The sequence below is a fragment of the Equus asinus genome, chromosome 10 (assembly GCF_041296235.1).
Source record: "Equus asinus isolate D_3611 breed Donkey chromosome 10, EquAss-T2T_v2, whole genome shotgun sequence".
Classification (NCBI taxonomy): Eukaryota; Metazoa; Chordata; class Mammalia; order Perissodactyla; family Equidae; genus Equus; species Equus asinus.
The window spans coordinates 50,781,938-50,801,373 of NC_091799.1; the positions used below are offsets into that span (position 1 = coordinate 50,781,938).

At 40.1% G+C, this 19,436-nt stretch overlaps 2 pseudogenes; both read right to left on the minus strand.

Annotated features, from left to right (window-relative positions):
* Nucleotides 1-350: 350 nt before the first annotated feature.
* On the minus strand, nucleotides 351-5,727 carry LOC106846133 (olfactory receptor 5D18-like; annotated as a pseudogene).
* A 6,524-nt stretch (nucleotides 5,728-12,251) lies between these two features.
* On the minus strand, nucleotides 12,252-19,232 carry LOC106846134 (olfactory receptor 5D14-like; annotated as a pseudogene).
* Nucleotides 19,233-19,436: the final 204 nt, after the last annotated feature.

Below are 19,436 nucleotides of genomic sequence, written 5' to 3' on the forward strand. Positions count from 1 at the left end.
GTGTTCATTGAAAGCCTGGTCTACTCCAAGCATGTGATAAGAAAGAGGATAAAATTAATGTTTATTGAGGTTACATAAGTTATTACATATGTTATCTATATAGTCCTTCAATTTGAACAATGTGATTAGAAGCTGGTTTATGTTATCTCAATTTTGCGGATGAAAAATTAGAGAGTTGACTTTTTTTCCAGTGAGAGAAATAGCAAAGTTTAGTCTCTTTGAACCAAATTCCATGTCTTTTCCATTGCACAGCATTAACTCTTCATTAATTTTAATTGTATCTTTAAAATCAACCTTTATGGACAGAGTTCACTTATGCGCCAGGGACAAACTCCACTAAAATAATATGTTCAATAAGAAAAGATTTTAGTGTCCATTATTTTGCTGACTGTATCCTTGACATCCTTATTTCTCAGAGTGTAGATCAGAGGCTTCAACATGGGGATCACCATTGTGTAAAACATGGAGGCCACTTTGACTTTGTGCCTGGAGTTTTGGGAATCGGGCACACAATAGAGGAAGAGGATGGTGCTGTGGAAGATGGTGATGGCAGTCAGGTGGGAGGCACAGGTGGAAAGGCTTTGCAGCTCCCATTGGCTGAGTGCATCTTGAGGATGATGACAATGATAAATACATAAGACATGAGAATGATGAGTAATGTGCTGACCTCATTAAAGGTGGCAAAAACGAAAAGCAGCAACTGGTTGAGATAATTGTCAGAGCAAGAGACAGACAGCAATGAGGAGAACTCACAGAAGAAGTGATTGATTGTGTTGAAACCCTTAAATGGTAATTTTATAGCAGAACATGTGAGTATCAGGGAACATGTTACTCCCCACGCATATGATCCGACAACTAGCATGACACAGAGTTTCTGGGACATGGCAACTGTGTAGAGTAGAGGGTTGCAAATGGCCACAAAGCGATGATAGGCCATCACAGCTAATAAAAATGATTCAGTTACGACAAAGATACAAAAGAAAAAGAATTGTGCTACACATCCTGTGAATGAAATGGTTCTGTCTTCTATAGCTATGTTCACCAGGGTCTTGGGAGCAACGATGGAAGAATAGCAAAAATCCACAAATGAGAGATGGCTGAGGAAAAAGTACATGGGGGTGTGCAGTTTGGGGTTAATTTTGATTATTACAATCATCCCAATATTCCCTACAACAGTGACACTGTAGATGGCCAGAAAAATCAAGAAGAGGGGGATTTGCAGTTCTGGGTGATCTGAGAAGCCCAAGAGAGTGAATGTGGCCCCACTTTTGTTTCTCTCCAATAGTAACTTGGTTTCTGTTTGTCAAAATCTGAATCAGCCCTGAAAACAAAATATAAAGGAGAGTGAGGATATAAGAAGCTTGGTTAACTATCCATCACCAAAACTGGAAGATGAAGCAAAGTATCTCTTTCAGAATTTCTCTATGTAGTTTTTATGCAAGATATGCTAAATGTCTAAACTTCTAAAATGTGATAACCATTTTTAAATTTTAAGTAAACATAATACGACTATTGAATTCATTTTTAAGTTCTCAATTGTAATTTTAATATTTATAAATAAACATGAAATCAAGAGATTCATGGTTATTTTAAATAAAATCCTCCCCATAACACTTTCAGTTCTCCTTGAACATTATAAGTTCATAAAAAATAAGTCTAACATAGTATGATAACTGATTATGCCAGCCCTGCAAACATTAAAAAAATGAGAAATTTCTAAATAGATTAATTTTTGCAACATATGTTCACATTGTGACGTTAAAAATGAACACTCCTAACACTTTGCATTTGTGCCTTTATTGTTAATTCCATATAGCACTTTAATTTTTGCTTTTCTCCCTGACGCAATAAATCTGTTATCAAAATTAATCTTATTTCTTTTAGAAAGTACACTCCTCAGCTCATGGACTTCTAGTTGTCAATCTTTCTTCACTTCTTGAGGAATAATAAAATTGGAACAGATGACAAGGGTAATCTAGTCTACTTCTTTATTCTAGAGGTGACAAAGCAGAAGCTGGAGAACATTGGCTTTCTCAATGACATGCAAATAAGGACCAATGTACACATCTATGACTAGAGCTCAGATCCCCAGACTCCAAGTCCTGGATCCATTTTTCTACACTACATCTGTAGTGTAAATACTAACTTATTTACTTTATTAATCATCATGCTTTTAGCTGACAAACTAGAGACTCTAAATCTATGGGAAATAGCCCAATGACAGCACACACGCCACATAGTTATACTAGAAAGCAGCATCAAGATGAAACAAGAATGAGATTTAGGGAAATTATCTCTCCCAGGAATAAGTAATTACAGTGAAGACTCTGACCTAGAAACTTGCATTTCCTAGGTCTCTCTCTCTCTTTTTTCTCTCCTCTCTCCCATCAAGATACATAGGATATTCATTCTTTCCTATATTACCTGTGAGGGAGAAGGAGTGTAATTTGGAGGTAGTGCCACACTCTGAAGACATTTTGCAAGAAAATAGTAATACAAAAAATTATATTTTTCTAATTGTTTGTCCACACTTCTAAGATCCTACCATACTGGAAGACTCTTTCTCTATGATTTCTGGTGAGGCCATCTCTGGTCCTACAGCCCAAGAAAAGTGTTTCAGATGGTTCATCAATAAGAGTGTCAGACCATACACAAAAGTGAGACACATGAGGACCTTATCTGTTCCTATACTACTAAATTTGAGTGTTAAAGGCAAACTCAAAAGATAATCCAGTGCAAAGCCAGACATTCTAATTATCACAGTTTTTTCAATACAATTTCTAATTTATCTAAGGCATTTAAGAATTCATTTTAAATTAATATTATATTTAATGTCTACGCCCTTATGTACCAACTGCTATTATTCAATTGCTGGTAAAAATTTCTATATCTTTGAGCCATGGAAAGACAACAGCTGAAATATTCTTCCCTATAAGTTTTCTCTCATTTTGTTGTAACTTTTGCTCTCAGAGGACACGTGTTTCCTGTTTTATAGTCTTAATTAAAGCTGGTACCTTTTAATTATTTTCACTAGAGAGTCTATTCAATCTCTGCTTGTTTTTTTTTATTTATGTATTTGTCCATTCTACATTGACTCCTCTTCCAAAAATTTATAGAAGCAGAACAACACACATTCCTCCAAATTCTTAGAGCTCTTCTCTTCCTCTTCCCCTGCACCTGTTGTTCACAGGGCTGCTGAGGAGCTCGGCTGAGCCAGGTCCTCAAACACAGAGCTTTGTAGAATAAGTGCCTGTCTTCTTCCTTGCGTGTTCAGATATGTAACTTTTGCAAGGATTAGATATTTTTCAAGACCTGTCTAGATCTAAAGGGTCAGTTCCCCCTTCATGTTGTTTTCTACATACCTCACTTTCAAACTGAAACCAATCTGCGTCTAGAATCTTAAAACAAACCCGCTGATGGCAAAGGGAGGGCCTCTCTGGATTGGGAGTGATGCACGTGTTCTTATAGCTACAGTCACTACCTTTGGGACGTGAACCCTATAGACCACTTATTGCCTCATTCTCTTGAGGTCATGGAATAAACAATTAAAATTAATCACCTTTCTCTGATGTAATTCTTGTGTACTAGAAAACCTGGAGCAGTATGAGGGATATTTCATATGAGAGTTCATATTTTAAGACCACTTTCCTCAGCCCCCTGGTCACTTGCATACTTTCTCACAATTATCAAAATCATGCATTTATAAGAGTCATAACTATCAAATATTAATTGAGTGACTACTATATGCCAGGAATAACCGTCTGCCTCCATACTATCTACTTTCACCATATTGGAGAAGTGTGAAGATCCATCTTTTGGGTCATCACAATTCATTGAGACTTAAAGCAGAAAGATCACAAAGTTAAATATTAACCTAGGAAAACAATCTAGTCCCCTTTTAAATCTCTGTCCTATCTTTTACTCTTTCTCCCCTCTACTTTGTCCAGCTAGTCTGACCTCCTTACTTTCTTCTTTGCTTTGTTTCTAAAAAATTCTCACACACTCCTTCCTTATGGTCTTTTCTACTAGTATTTTCTCTACCCTGGAATTATTCTTCTTGAGTTTTTGTTCAAATGTACCTTTTTGCTGAAAACTTCCATGAATATATTAATACATTACAGGGGCTACTCAACTACTCAGGTTACTGTGTAAAGCACTTAATATATAAAGCACAAATATATTTTTAATCTGTATTTATTGCATTTATTATACATTGTTTGTTTCCCTTGCTAGAATAAAATTTCCAGCAAAGCAGAGGTTTTTCATTGCTCTGTTCACTGATATATTCCAAGATCCTAGATCATTAAACAGCATAAAGTAAGTGTGCCATGAATCTTTATTGAGTGAAAAATATGACCTTCCAAGGAACTGGGAATAGAGTCAAACTTACCACAACCATGAGGAATTTGAATGCAGAGAGGAAACAGATCAAAAAGAATGATAAGGATGTTTTAGAAGTGATTATTCAAACTCAGCAATCAAAATATAATAAAACAAACCAAAACAAATGCCTACTCTGCTGATGTCCTCTCTCTAGTCAGAAACCAGGGAAAGAAGGTCAAGTACATAGTAAGGATACATAATTACTCACTTATTCATTCATTCATTCAATATTTATTACAGGCTTACCCTGAGCTAGTTACAACCTTGAGTATTGGGGAGAAAGATTAAGAATGTCTCTTTGTCAGCAAATTTATGTTTAATGGGGGATACAAAAAATAAATAAATACGTAATTATTTTCCAGTAAATATAAATGCAAAAAATATACAATTGAAGGTGCCATTATAAATAGGGAGGTCGGACAAGACCATAATGAGGTGCTGTTTTGGCACAGACCATTCATTTGTTTTTGTTTTCAAATTTTAGAGATTTTGTTTTACTTTTTGACGTACGAGTATATTTTTTAAACTATGCAAAATACTACATTTTCTCAAATCAGAACTATAATACACACTCCTAAAAGTTTTCTTTCATCTCTTCCATCTTTATTTAGTTTTTGCTTTACCTTTCCCTCTTCTATTACACAACTTATCATACTATGAAAACCTTTCTGCATCTTGTCTTTATTCACTTAAGAAAATTCTCTGGAGAGCACGCTGTAGAAATATACAGAAACCTTTCTCTGTCCATTTTCACAGCTGTGTACTTCTCTATTGTGACTCGTAATTTAATCAATAACCTTCACGTTGGGACAGAAGATCCAAGCTGGCTGCGTGAGTAGTCCTCTTTGTCTCTCCCCCTTCAAGTCTGCAACAAATTGGACATTCGTCGCTCAACAAGGGATATCCATACAGCATCTCGGGACACCTGAGAGACCCATGCGGTTATACATCGGAAGGCAGTCGGACTTCCCTCCGGGAGGAGGTGGAGATAGGGGAAAAATTCTCCGACCCCGACCGAGCAGCCTAGTACCTGCAAGCAGCTTTCTTCTAGTGGATGCCCCCGGAGCATCGGCACACACCTAGGGCAGGAGGGAGCACACACCAAAGGAGCGACGGTGGAAACAGGTGACCAGAGCCCCACCTAAGCCCCCCACAATTCCACCTAAACACAGAGGGAGGCTTCAGAGTTGCACACCTGAGTCCGCAGGGAGAGCCTCTGCCCGCCATTGGCAGGGAGGCCCCACCTGGCATCCACGGGACCTGGAGGGTCCCGGAGAGAGTCCCAATCGGCGCGGCAGCCCACCGGCTGCTGCTGCCTGCCCCACTGTCTGCCGGACAGGGCATGGGATTGCCGGAGATCGCCTCGGAGAGGACTGGGGCTGGGTGGAGCTCCAGCGGCCAGATCTGCGGCCCTGGGGGGAAGCTCCAGAGCTCAGCCCGGGTAGTGGACAAAAGCCTCTTCCTGCCATTAGCAGAGAGGCCCCACCCAGCATTCACAAGGCCAGGAAGGTCCCGGAGGGAATCCCAAGCAGAGCGGCAGCCCACCAGCTTCCGCTGCCCGCCCCACTGTCTGCTGGGAAGGGCATGGGATTGCCAGAGATCCCCTCAGAGAGGACTGGGGCTGGGTGGAGCTCCAGTGGCCAGCTCCACAGCCCGGGATGAAGCTCCGGAGTTCAGCCCAGGCAGCAGACAAAAGACTCTGTCTGCCATTAGCGGAGAGGTCCTTCCCAGCATTCACAACATTGGGAAGGCCCCGGAGAGAATCCCAAACAGCACGGCGGACTGCCAGCTACCGCTGCCTGCCCCACTGACTGCCAGGTGGGGCTCGGGACTGCCAGAGATATCCTGGGAGAGGGCTGGGGCTGGGTGGTCCTCCAACAACTGGCTTTGAGGACTGGGGGGGATACCTCAGAGTTCTGCCCCGGCAGCAGGCAACGCCCCTACATGCCATTAGCGGAAAGGCTCCTCCCAGCATCCACAACACTGGGAGGGTCCCGGAGAGGAAAATACCAGGAAGGGCAGCAGCCGGCCAGCTGCCACTGAAATCAAGGTCTCCAGTTATCCCCCAGACAGGGAAAGGGCTCCCCGAGATGCTGAGGGAGAGAACTGAGACTGGGTGGACCTCCAGCAACCAGGCTCCGTAGCCTAGGGGGAAACGCTTCAGTCTCACAACAGCCTCAGTGAAAGCCTCTCCACACCACTAATAGCACCCATCCGGCAGCCACAAGGCTAGAAGACCTCGGGACAAAAGTAGCATAGCTAGGTGAGCTAACCACAGACTGCAGAAGATGCCAATAGCTCTGCTATGACCCATAGTGAACAAGTGAAATTTTGTGGGTGCCAACAGTGACAGAGCTGCAAATATAAGTGATCCTGCCCCTGGCAGCTGGGAAAGCCCATAACACTGCTGCAGACCCTAAGGAGGGAGCACGTCTAGGTGGTCTGCAACAGTAGGCACCAGCAGCCTGAAGCCCCCCCCCACCCATGACGGCTCCCACAGCTGAAGAGGGAACCCACAGGACCACTGTGACTACAAAGAGGGGCCCAGGCCTAGTTAGCAACAGCTGGTAGGCTTCCTGGATAGTGCAGTATAAACAGCTGCTCCCCCACCACACCAGTAGAAACAAGTGGAAGGAGTAACTAAACTCTATCTCTATGTGGAGGCACAAATCTACAACATCAAGCAATATGAAAAAATATATTAAATCTCCAGAACAGAAGGAAAATAACAAATACACAGAAAACATTCCCAAAGAAAGTGAAATATGTAACCTAAATGACGACGACTTCAAAACAGCCATCATTAAAAAACTCAATGAGTTAAAAGAGAATTCAAATAGATAACTCAACGAGTTCAGGAGATATATCACAAAAGAGTTTGATGCTATAAAGAAGAACCAAACAGAAATACTGGAAATGAAGAACACAATAGAGGAGATTAAGAAAAATCTAGACGCACTGAACAGTAGGGCCAATAATATGGAGGAAAGAATTAGCGATTTGGAAGATAGGAATATAGAAATGCTGCAGACAGAGGAGGAGAGAGAAGTAAGACTAAAAAGAAATGAAGAAACTCTCCGAGAATTATCGGACGCAATTAGGAGATGCAACATAAGGATTATAGGTCTACCTGAGGGAGAAGAGAGGGAGAAGGGGGCAGAAAGCCTATTCAAAGAAATAATGGCTGAAAACTTCCCAAATCTGGTGAGAGAGACGGCACTTCATGTGTCAGAAGCCAATAGATCTCCAAACTTTATCAATGCAAGAAGACCAACCCCACGGCATATAGTAGCGAAGCTAGCAAAAGTCAGCGACAAGGAGAAAATACTAAGGGCAGCCAGGGAGAAGAAATTAATCTACAAAGGAACCCCCATCAGGCTGTCAGCAGATTTCTCAGCATAAACTTTACAGGCTAGAAGAGAGTGGAATGATATATTCAAAAATCTGAAGGACAAAAACCTACAACCGAGAATTCTCTACCCAGTGAAAATATCCTTCAAATACAATGGAGAAATAAAAACTTTCCCAGATAAACAAAAATTAAGGGAGTTCATTGCCACAAAACCTCCTCTTCAGGAAATCCTCAGGAAAACCCTCATTCCTGAAAAATCAAAAAAAGGGAAGGGCCTACAAAACCAAGAGCAAAGGAGATAAGTAAAAGGACAACAACAGAGAGTAGCAGCTCTCCATCAGAACAGATTAAACTATGGGACGAGAAACAAAAGAAATTGAAGAAAACCGGAAAATAAGACATAAAATGGCAGCGGTAGGCCCCCACATCTCAATAATCACTCTAAATGTAAATGGCCTGAACTCCCCAATCAAAAGACACAGAGTGGCAGGATGGATCAAAGAACAAGACCCAACAATATGCTGCCTCAAGAAAACACACCTCAGCCCCAAAGACAAACACAGACTCAGAGTGAAGGGATGGAGAACAATATTCTAAGCTAATAATGAACAAAAGAAAGCAGGTGTCGCTATACTAATATCAAAGTAGACTTCAAAGCAAAACACATAAAGAAAGACAAAGAGGGACAGTATGTAATGCTAAAAGGGACTCTCCACCAAGAAGACATAACACTTATAAATATATACGCACCCAACACAGGAGCACCAAAATTTGTAAAGCAACTCTTAACAGAACTAAAAGAAGACATCAACAACAATACAATAATAGTAGGGGACCTCAACACACCATTAACACCAATGGACAGAACATCCAGACATAAAATCAACAAGGAAATTACAGAATTAAATGAAAACTTAGACCAGATGGACTTAATAGATATATATAGAACACTTCATCCAAAAACAGCAGGTTACACATTCTTCTCAAGTGCGCATGGAACATTCTCAAGGATAGACCATATTTTGGGAAACAAAACATACATCAATAAATACAAGAGAGTTGAAATAATATCAAGCATCTTTTCTGATCATAATGCTATGAAACCAGAAATCAACTACAAGAGTAAAGCAGAGAAAGGTGAAAAAATGTGGAGACTAAACAACACGCATCTGAACAAACAATGGATTGTTGAAGAAATTAAAGAAGAAATCAAGCATTATCTGGAAACAAATGAAAATGAGAACATGACATACCAAATCATTTGGGATGCAGCAAAAGCAGTCCTAAGAGGGAAATTCATTGCAATACAGGCTCACCTCACTAAACAAGAAAAAGCTCACATAAGCAACCTCAAACGACACCTAACAGAATTAAAAAAAGAAGAACAAACAAAGCCCAGAGTCAGCAGAAGGAGGGAAATAATAAAAATAAGAGCAGAAATAAATGATACTGAAACAGAAAAGGCAGTAGAAAGGATCAATGAAACAAAGAGTTGGTTCTTTGAAAAAATTAACAGAATCGACAAACCCTTAGCCAGACTCACCAAGAAAAGAAGAGAGAAATCTCAAATAAATAAAATTAGGAATGAGAGAGGAGAAATCACAACAGATACCAATGAAATACAAGGGATCATAAGAGAATACTATGAAAACCTATATGCCAACAAATTGAACAAGCTAGAAGAAATGGACAAATTCCTAGACTCCTACAACCTCCCCAAACTGAATCAGGAAGAAATGAAGAATCTGAATAGGCCAATCACAAGCAAAGAAATAGAAACAGTAATCAAAAACCTCCCGAAAAACAAGAGTCCAGGACCAGACGGCTTCTCTGGAGAATTCTACCAAACATTCAAAGAAGATTTAATACCTATCCTTCTCAAACTATTCCAGAACATAGAGGAAGATGGAGTACTCCCTAACACATTCTATGAAGCCAACATCACTCTGATCCCCAAACCTGGCAAGGACAACACAAAAAAGGAGAGCTACAGACCGATATCACTGATGAACATAGATGCAAAAATCCTCAACAAAATTCTGGCAAACCGAATACAGCAATACATCAAAAAGATTATATACCATGATCAAGTGGGATTTATACCAGGGACACAGGGATGGTTCACCATCCACACGTCAATCAACGTGATTCACTACATTAACAAAATGAGAAGCAAAAACCACATGATCATCTCAATAGATAAAGAGAAAGCATTCGACAAGATCCAACATCCATTTATGATAAAAACCCTCAATAAAATGGGTATAGAAGGAAAGTACCTCAACATAATAAAGGCCATATATGACAAACCCACAGCCAACATCATACTCAATGGACAAAAACTGAAACCCATCCCTCTCAGAACAGGAACAAGACAAGGGTGCCCACTTTCAACACTCTTATTCAACATAGTACTGGAGGTTTTGGCCAGAGCAATTCAGCAGGAAAAAGAAATAAAAGGAATCCAAATAGGTAATGAAGAAGTAAAACTCTCGCTGTTTGCAGATGACATAATCTTATATATAGAAAACCCCAAAGAATCCACAGAAAAACTATTAGAAACAATCCACAACTACAGCAAAGTAGCAGGGTATAAAATCAACATACATAAATCAGTAGCATTTCTATACATTAACAATGAACTAACAGAAAAAGAACTCAAGAACTCAATCCCATTCACAATCGCAACGAAAAGAATAAAATACCTTGGGATAAATTTAACCAAGGAAGTGAAGGATTTATACAATGAAAACTACAAGACTTTCTTGAAAGAAATTGACGATGACATAAAGAGATGGAAAGACATTCCATGCACATGGATTGGAAGAATAAACATAGTTAAAATGTCCATACTACCTAAAGCAATCTACAGATTCAACACTATCCCAATCAGAATCCCAAGAGCATTCTTTTCAGAAATTGAACAAAGAATCCTAAACTTCATATGGGGTAACAAAAGACCGCAAATTGCTAAAGCAATCCTGAGGAAGAAAAACAAAGCCAGAGGAATCACAATCCCCGATTTCAAAACATACTACAAAGTTACAGTGATCAATAACCTTCACGTTGGATTTAATCCAGTCTACTGTTATTGCAAATAATGCTTGGGAATAAGTGATTTCTATATTTTTTGCTACTCTATCTTTGGGATAGATTCTTAGAACTGTAATTGTTTGAAAGAGATAAATGCACATGTAATTTTGCTAGTAGTTCAAATCACATGGAACATGTTGCTTTCCTACCTCCATTGTATAAAAATATCTGTTTCCCTGCAGATTCACTTTCTGGATATATCATTAGACTTTTGTATTTCTGTCATTTTCACAAATAAGAAATAATACCTCAGGGCAGTTTTCATTTGTATCTTTATTATTTTGAGTCAAGATGAACAACTCTTCATAAGTTTAAGGGCTATTTGTATTCCTTTATATAGACTATTTAATTGCATTTTATGTGTATTTTTCTATAGGATTTTCATTTTCTCTGCTACTATATTTGACATTAGTGGTGACTTTTTCTCAGCTTTTCATTTGTCTTTTAATTTTTCATGTTTTTTTTGCCAGGAAGTTTTATATATTCATGTACTCTAACTTTTAAACTTGCTTTTAGAACTCTCTTTTGGTGTGTGACATAAGGAAGAGAACTAATTTTGTCTTCTTTCTTATATGGCTATCTATTTGTCCCAAAAGCCGCTGCTTTAATAATGAGAAATTTAAATTTATTTTAAATTTTATAAGGTTACCCTTCCCACTATAACTTGTTTTAATTTTTAGGGTGTTTGTTATTGGTCATCTGTGCTTGTTTACTCATCCATATAAACATTGGAACAGAAATTTTGAAATATGATTGCTCAGTATTCCCAGATAAAATGTATATTACATTCGCCCTGGTCCTGATACATATGAACTAGACTAGAAAACTCTGGTAGAGATTTCCAGACCTGGTAATACTGGGATGCAACCTTCTGAGTAATAATATTCAAGCATAATCTATGAATATTGAAATTACTCCAGAGATTGTCCTTTCCAAAGGTTAAAGCTAATTCCTGTGACCTCTTGGACTAACAGCCTCAGAGGAGCTATAGTGAAAGGGCTCTAGATTTAGAGTCACCAGAGTTGAGTTCCTGTCTTAAATCATCATTTCAGTCATTTCTAGGCTAGTTCCTTGAAGCTCTGTGTCATCATCTACACAATAGGTATAACTGTCCTCACCCAGTGTGTTTTTCAATATAAGCTGAGTGAAAGCCCAAGACCATGCTTTCCTATAATTCGCAGGAACCAAGGCATGAAGAAAAGAACCATTCCTTTAATCACACGGCATATGTATCTGTATCTCCCAACAAAGACACGAGGCTTCAGGGACAGGACACAACCAGCTGCAAGGGATTTGAGTTTACCTCTTCATGACACCTTCACATCATAGCCTCCTATAAAAGCCTCATGCAAACCTATGGAATAGGCTTTATAAGGCTCTGTTCCTGTTTTTATTGGCATTGGGAACATCTTTTGAGATTGGTTCAGTGAAAGGGGATGTTTTTGTCTATTAATTTCCAGAAGGCATCTTTCACATCTTTATTCCTCAGGCTGTAGATCAGAAGATTCAGCATGGGATTGACAAGTGTATACAACACAGAGGCCTCTTTGACAGTTTGACAAGAGTTTTCGGAGTTGGACAAAGTATAGGGAAAGGATGGTCCCATTGAAGATGGTGATGGTGGTCCAGTGGGAGGCATAGGGGGAGAAGGCTTTGTGATACCCCCTAGAAGAATGGATGTTTAGTTTACAAAAATAAAAACATAGGAAGTAAGGATGATGTACTCACTTCATTGAAGGTGGAAAAACCAAAGAGCAATAGTTGAGGAATGTGTATATTGGAGCTCAAGACTGCGATGAGAGCAGTATACTCACAGAAAAAGTGGTTGCTTATGTTACATTTAGAAAATTTTAATTGGAGAGCATAGCAAAGGAGTACCAAGGTGCAAAACATACCCCAGCAATACGACCCAACCACCAGGAGGGCACAGAGCCTCTGTTACATGGCCACTGTATAAATCAGAGGATTATAGATGGTCACAAAGTGGCCACAGGCCACCACTGCCAGCAAGAGGGACTCAGTCACCACCACAGCATAGGACAGGAAAAACTACAACATGCAGCTGGAGTAGAAGATGCTTTTATTGGACATGACCAAGTTCTCAAGCAGCTTGGTAGTAACGATGGAAGAGTAACAAAAATCTACCAGAGAGATTTGACTAAGGAAAAAATACATGGGAGTGTGAAAGTTTGGGTTTATCTGGATGAGTACTATCATCCCAAAATTTCCTACTGCAGTGATAATGTACATGATCAGAAACACAAGGAAGAGAGGAATCTGAAGTTCTGGGCAATTGTGAAACCCAAGAGGAGAAAGTTTGTCTCCACACTCAGAGTTCTTGCAAATATCACCACAATGCCTTTGAAGGGAGTGGGTGGGGGAAGAGAGCTGTTCTGTCAAAGAGAAGATTCATGGACGGGAGTGACAAAGACATTATGACTTTCTGTGGTAGACGAAATAACATGAGATGAGTTATTTGTCTTAGTTTCCTCCATCTAGAATATACCCCATGCAGATAACTGCTATGGATATACCAAACCAAGCTGAGTCTCTGAAATGTCTTTCCATTTCCATTGCAACTTGTGTTTTCATAAAAAACACTTACCATATTGTAGTGTGCACATCCACACATTAGCTAGTAGCATAACATGCACATAACTGATAGAGAATGTTTGCACATAAATGCTTAAACTAGTATAAAAGTCAGTGAAAAAATGTGAAACACTTGCCCAAGAGAACAATACATATTGTTACTATTTTTTTGCCCATATACACAAATCAACTAAAATTTTCAAGGGGCTATATTTAAACTCTAAGGATAAAGTAGAATATATTAGAGAAATCAAGAAAAAATATATCAATCCCATTTTAGCACCTTTTGTTCACTAAAGTTTACTTCTTTCATTGAATAGCTTGGCTGCTGAAGGGCTGAGGAATCCAGCGGCTCCTCTGGACCCCAGAGTGTAGCGTGCACTTTATTAGAGTTTATGGTCTGTGGGTTAACTTCTATTACAGCCCAGACTTCATACAGACATCTCTTAAAGGGATCAAGATTTGCAAGGTAAGAATTCTCTCAGAAATGATTAATTCTCATCCTGTAACCAAAAGTTTGGTCTCTGAACCCAATGCCAATCCAAATAACGAGAACAGAGTCTTGAGTGGAGAGGAAAGGTTTTTACTATGCCAGGTACAGGGAGCAAAGCAAGGCCTCATGCCTCAAAAATTGCTAGCTGCCCTATGAGGAATGGGTAGGGACTTTTATTTGGGGTTTTGGGTAGGGAAGGGGGAACATGTAGCTTGTGCAGCTGGGTGCTTTTCCACCAGCCTGTATTTGGCCTTGAGAGGCTGCTTGCAGCAAGGCAGTGCGGGGGGGTGGGGGGGTGGTGAGACAGGAGGATGGCAGGTGGGCGTCCTTTGATGTTGTCTCTGGTCTCATCTTCCTGTTTGAAGGGGGTTCAAGCGCTGGGAGTCTGGAGTCGAGGAGTTGAGTTCTGAGAAGCCTCCGCCCCTTGATATTCTTGAGACAGCGGCTTTCCTGGCAAACTTCAAGGACACATGATTAGCTAAACTTTAGTGTGCCTCCAACACCAGGCCACCTGGACTTTTAACAATTTGTAACTCCCATTTAGTTGTAAAGCTCAAGGAGTCCAAGTTTAAAGAAACAAATATTTACATGTGAGTGGAACTAGAGAAGCAGGAAAGGGGGTGGTGGGTTTTAGTTTTAACCCCAAATATGCTGGGTTCACTGTGGGGGAACTGATATCAGGGCTGATGTTAAGAGCCTGTAACAATTCTTGTGAATGTTTATACACTAATTTAAGGTGCATATAAAGATAATACAATATCCATTTTCAAGTGGAAGTTTATTCTTTTCCTTGTGAAATGTTTGTCAATGGACTTGAAGCCAAATATTTCCATGACTGTTAACTCCTTTCTTTAATATTATTGGACTCAGAATTAGATAGCATTTACAGTGACTCACAACAACAGCAAAAAAAATAAAATAAAAGATCACCAGAGTTACCATATCAGGAAAAGAATATTTTACCTGCTTCGTAGTAAACTTGATTAAACTCACGTGTTCCAGAGATACAGGCCACCACTCTCCTACTTCTCTGTAGACTGAGTGTAACTGGAGCCCCAAGGCTTCTACATCTAACTCAGTAGTCCTAGAGACTCAAACTCCAGAAGTCACTACCAACTTACTCCTCACAAGCATCAAAACAAGTAATTAAGGCTAATGCAAAGTCTCCTACACCATTTTTAATGACTCAAATTTCCTTGAAATTACACAGAAAAATTGCATCTTGAAATTGACTACCAGGCCTTATTTTCTCCTAATTAAAATCCCATTTGGAATTAAAATAAAACTGAGGTAAGGCAGTGTTTCTCCAATGCTGCCTCATCAATAATAAAATTCGGTGGGGTTTTTTTGATTTTGTGGGCAGCATATATCACATTTAGGCAAGTTACTGCAACCTATTTACAAAGTTATCCCAATGTCCATTTTTAGTGGATCCCAAAACAAGAGAAAATTCCAAGTCCAGTCTGTCACGCCAGCTGCTGTGTTATTTGGGCCATATGACACAGCATATATGATCGTCCTTAAAGTGTATTTGCAGATAAAGATTCTTCAGAACGTTGGATAAGCCCCTGTAGTGAATTACAGATCAGACCTCTGAATCTTAAAGCAGTAACTTCTTCTGCAGATAACTATTCACCAATTGAGAAACAGATTCTAACTTTTTAATGGACCCTAACAGAGACTGAGTGATTGACAATAGGCTACCAAGTTACTATGCAACCTACACTTCCCATCACACACTTCGTATTGTCCAGCTCACCAATCCATAATGGGAGGCATGCACTGCAGTCAACAGTACTCCTGTTCCTGAAGACACAGGTAAATTGCATGAGCAAGTGATCCAGTTGTCCATGGTCCATACTTTGATTGCATGGCTTTCTCGGTCAAAGCCTGAACTTGTTGTGAGGTATTCCCTATGAACAACCTGAATGTGGAAGAAAGCACCAGGGCCTTATTCTCAGATGATTCTTTGTGATATTCTGGCACCACACAACGTGGACATTTGCAACACTACAGTACTGCCTTGGGGGTTCCTGAAAAACAGTGGTGAAAGATCTAGTATTCAGAAATTCAAAAAATGTGCCTGGAACATTGGAACAGCCTATTTAAAACTCAGTTATAGGACAGTCTCTGTTGGTAATAGTTTAGAGTGATGGAGTGATTGCCTCCACAATGTGGTATATGCTGCAGGTCTAATAGCAGTATACATTGCTGTTTCTCCAGTAATTTATGGGTCCAAAGTGGAAATAAGAGTGGCTATTCTACAATTATCCTTAGTGATCTACCAGCTAAAACTATGCTTTGTGAAGGTGAAACTATGAGCTCTAGTGATTTACAAGTCTGATGCTTCCATAAGGAACACAGTGATGGATCCATCAAAGTAGAATTGTGACTTGTCTGACCAAGAAAATGTGGTGGGAGTTAAATAGATTCCAGAATAGAGGCAGCAATATGCCTTACTGCTCTTGTTACCAAGCCAAAGTGGGTCTGCTTCTTGGTGAGTTGAAATCAAAGCTTTCTCCAGAAGAAGTTGTCACACAAACTAAAAATTATTTGCAGCAAATAAGGAGACCACAGGAAATTATTTCCAAAGCCATGGCTCCCTGCACAAGGGAAAGCAGGGGCCTTTTATTTCAGATGGAGGATGAATATCCAAAAGGGAAATTTCATCATTACATGTAGAGGTGGTTACTAACTTGCACAGATGCAGTTTGACAACATGATTCCACATGCATCACATGTTATGGTAATAAGGCTTAAGTTCCTCCTGGGGTGGAGATCTTAACATTAAAATGAAGCAAGTGCAACCCTTGGGCACTTCTCAGCCCGTCTGTGCAGATGTCACTCTTGCAGAGGGGTTTGGACCCGTTCAGGGAAGGTGATTGTATGTCTTAACATAACTGAAGAAATAATTTTTGGAAACAATTAAGCACTTTCTCCTTTGAGTTACTTGTGTTAGTTAGTCAGTGACAACATCCCTCCTCTGGTTTTATCCTGTTCCTCCATCTTAAGAGGCATGAGGCAAACGTCCATCTTCTGTGACTGCTTCCTGCTGAGCATGGGCATTGTCACATGGACTGATAGAGGACAGAAGTTTTCCTCACCAGGTATAGCCTCAAGTTGTTTGCATCCTTGTGTAACAACCCGCTGTGATTGTATAGCTTCAATGTTTATAGTCACAAACTGTATGAGAATTAAGTATACAGAGTCCAAAGGGCAAGAAAAGAAGGATAGCTACTAAGGGGCGTACGAGAAGGAAGTCTGGCTGGCTTCTTTCTGTTAGCCATGTGGATTTTTCCAATAACCCAGTTGTACTCTCTTCTATAGCGCCACTAGTATTAACACAGAGACAGAAAGACACATTAGCTAAGGCGCAGACTAATTCCTCTTCTGCCGAAAGATAATCTAAGGCAATTCTATCACCTTCAAGTCCAGGCCTGATTCATTGGCTACCATGGCCACGATGGCAGTGACTTCTTTGATAGTGGCTGAATTATAAATGATGCCTCCTGCTGAAGCCACTAGTGACTCAATCAGGGAGACTACCCCAGCACTAAGGATCCCTGCTACCCTCTTGTTCTTTCCTCTTTCGATTTGTGGAGGTGCTAAGGTGGTACAGTTATGAACCTGTATATATTTAGGATCTGGATGTACTTGCCCCACTGTGCAGATTCCACCATCCTTTTTATAATCTGGTTACTGGGTTTCCCATCCTTCTCTGCTGGACCTAACCTTGCTGCCCAGGAACATACAGCCTCTTTGTAAGCATACCGTGCCAAAATGATATACAGAGGGTTAGGATCCAGGGCAGAGACTGGGATGGATAGACAGTCATTCAAAGATTGATAGGTCATTGGTATTTACTTATCTTTATGATGTCAACAAAACAAGAGCTTCAAATCAGAGAGTAGTTCACAGGAAAACTCAAGCTCATCAATCTTATGCAATGATCTCTTTTGATGTTCAGGTGTGGGAGCCTTTTTTACCCATGTGTGGTGGATACAAGCAGTGACTCCTAATATTATGGAAGAGTGAGTGGTTAGTAACATGAAGTGAGACACTACCCAACTAGGATTTAGCTGATCAGGGGGCAAACTGCTTTTCCAAGTTTTAAGATAGACCCAATCTCCAGGCTCATATGAGTGGAGCTTGAACTCTGTAGGTAAGGAAAGACAGAAATTTCCATATTTATTGAGTGCTTCTACCACCTGCTTCAGATTGATTACATGTTTGATAGCCTGGGTCTGGGTTGTGAGCAAATCTGAGTCTTTAGAAGGCCTGGCATAGGGCATTTCCAAGGACCTAAGCTTCAGTTTGCCTTTTGGGTTGCCCTTATCTGAATGAAGGCTATTGGCAATAATTTTAGCCAATCTTCCTGCATCTCTTGGCACAGGTTAGTCAAGCTGTTTTTTTTTTTTTTAAATTTGGCGCACTCAGTTTTTCCAGATGATTGTGGTCTCCAGGCACTATGTAGCCTCCATTTAATTTTTAAAACTGACTACTTCAGAGGTGATCTCTGATATAATGCCTGGCCCATTATCACTCTGGATTGATCTAGACAACCCCAAATGGTGAATCATCTCTTTCAACAACACCTCTGTTACCCCCTTTACCATTTCTGACCCACAAGGAAAGGCTTCAATCCATCCAGTAAATGTATGCACAAACACCAAGAGGTATTTTTACCCTCCAGGGTCCATGGGCATATCAGTAAAATCAACTTACCAGTCTTCGCTAGGTTAAGTTGCCTGAATTTGAGTTGCTTTGGCCAGGGAAGGTACAGGAGGTCTGATTTGTACATTAATCATTCCTCTGGCAATAAACACATTGTCCAGTTATTTTTTTCAATAAGATATTTTATACCTGGGGTGCTTATGACCTTCATCAGCCATAGGTATACAAGGTCTCTTGTCCATAATGCATAGAATCATGAGCACATTTAAGCAGCTGTTTGTTTGGGGACTTGAATCTTCCCTCATTGGTTTATCATCCAGCCCTTGGCTATTGGGGACCACTGGTAACTCTGTGTAGTGGCTTCCCTTACGTCATCCGGGGAATGCATTGACGTAAATTCATAGAAGGGTAGAGAGGGAATTAATGGTAATTGGAGAAGCTCTGCTGATATAGCGGCCCTTTCTGCAGGCGCATCTGCCAAATTATTCCCTTTTTTGGCCTCTGATTCCTCACTTTGATGGCCTTACAATGGCCATCTTCCTTGGGGCCTTGTCCCACTTCTCGAAGTTTAAGGATCTCTGGCTCATGTTTAATTTCTTTTACTGCTGCTGTTATGAAGTCATCTTTCTTTCCAAATGACTCCATGAGCATGAATTACAGAGAAAACATACTTAGAGTCTGCGTATATTGTTATTGTTTTTTCTTTTCCAAATCCCAATGCTCTGATTGATGCAATTATTTCTGCCTTTGGACCTGAGGTGACTGGTGTCAGCCCCTTGGCTTCTATGGTTGCATGCAGAGACACTACTGCATAACCTGCTCCTCCTTGTCCATTACTCATAAAGCTGC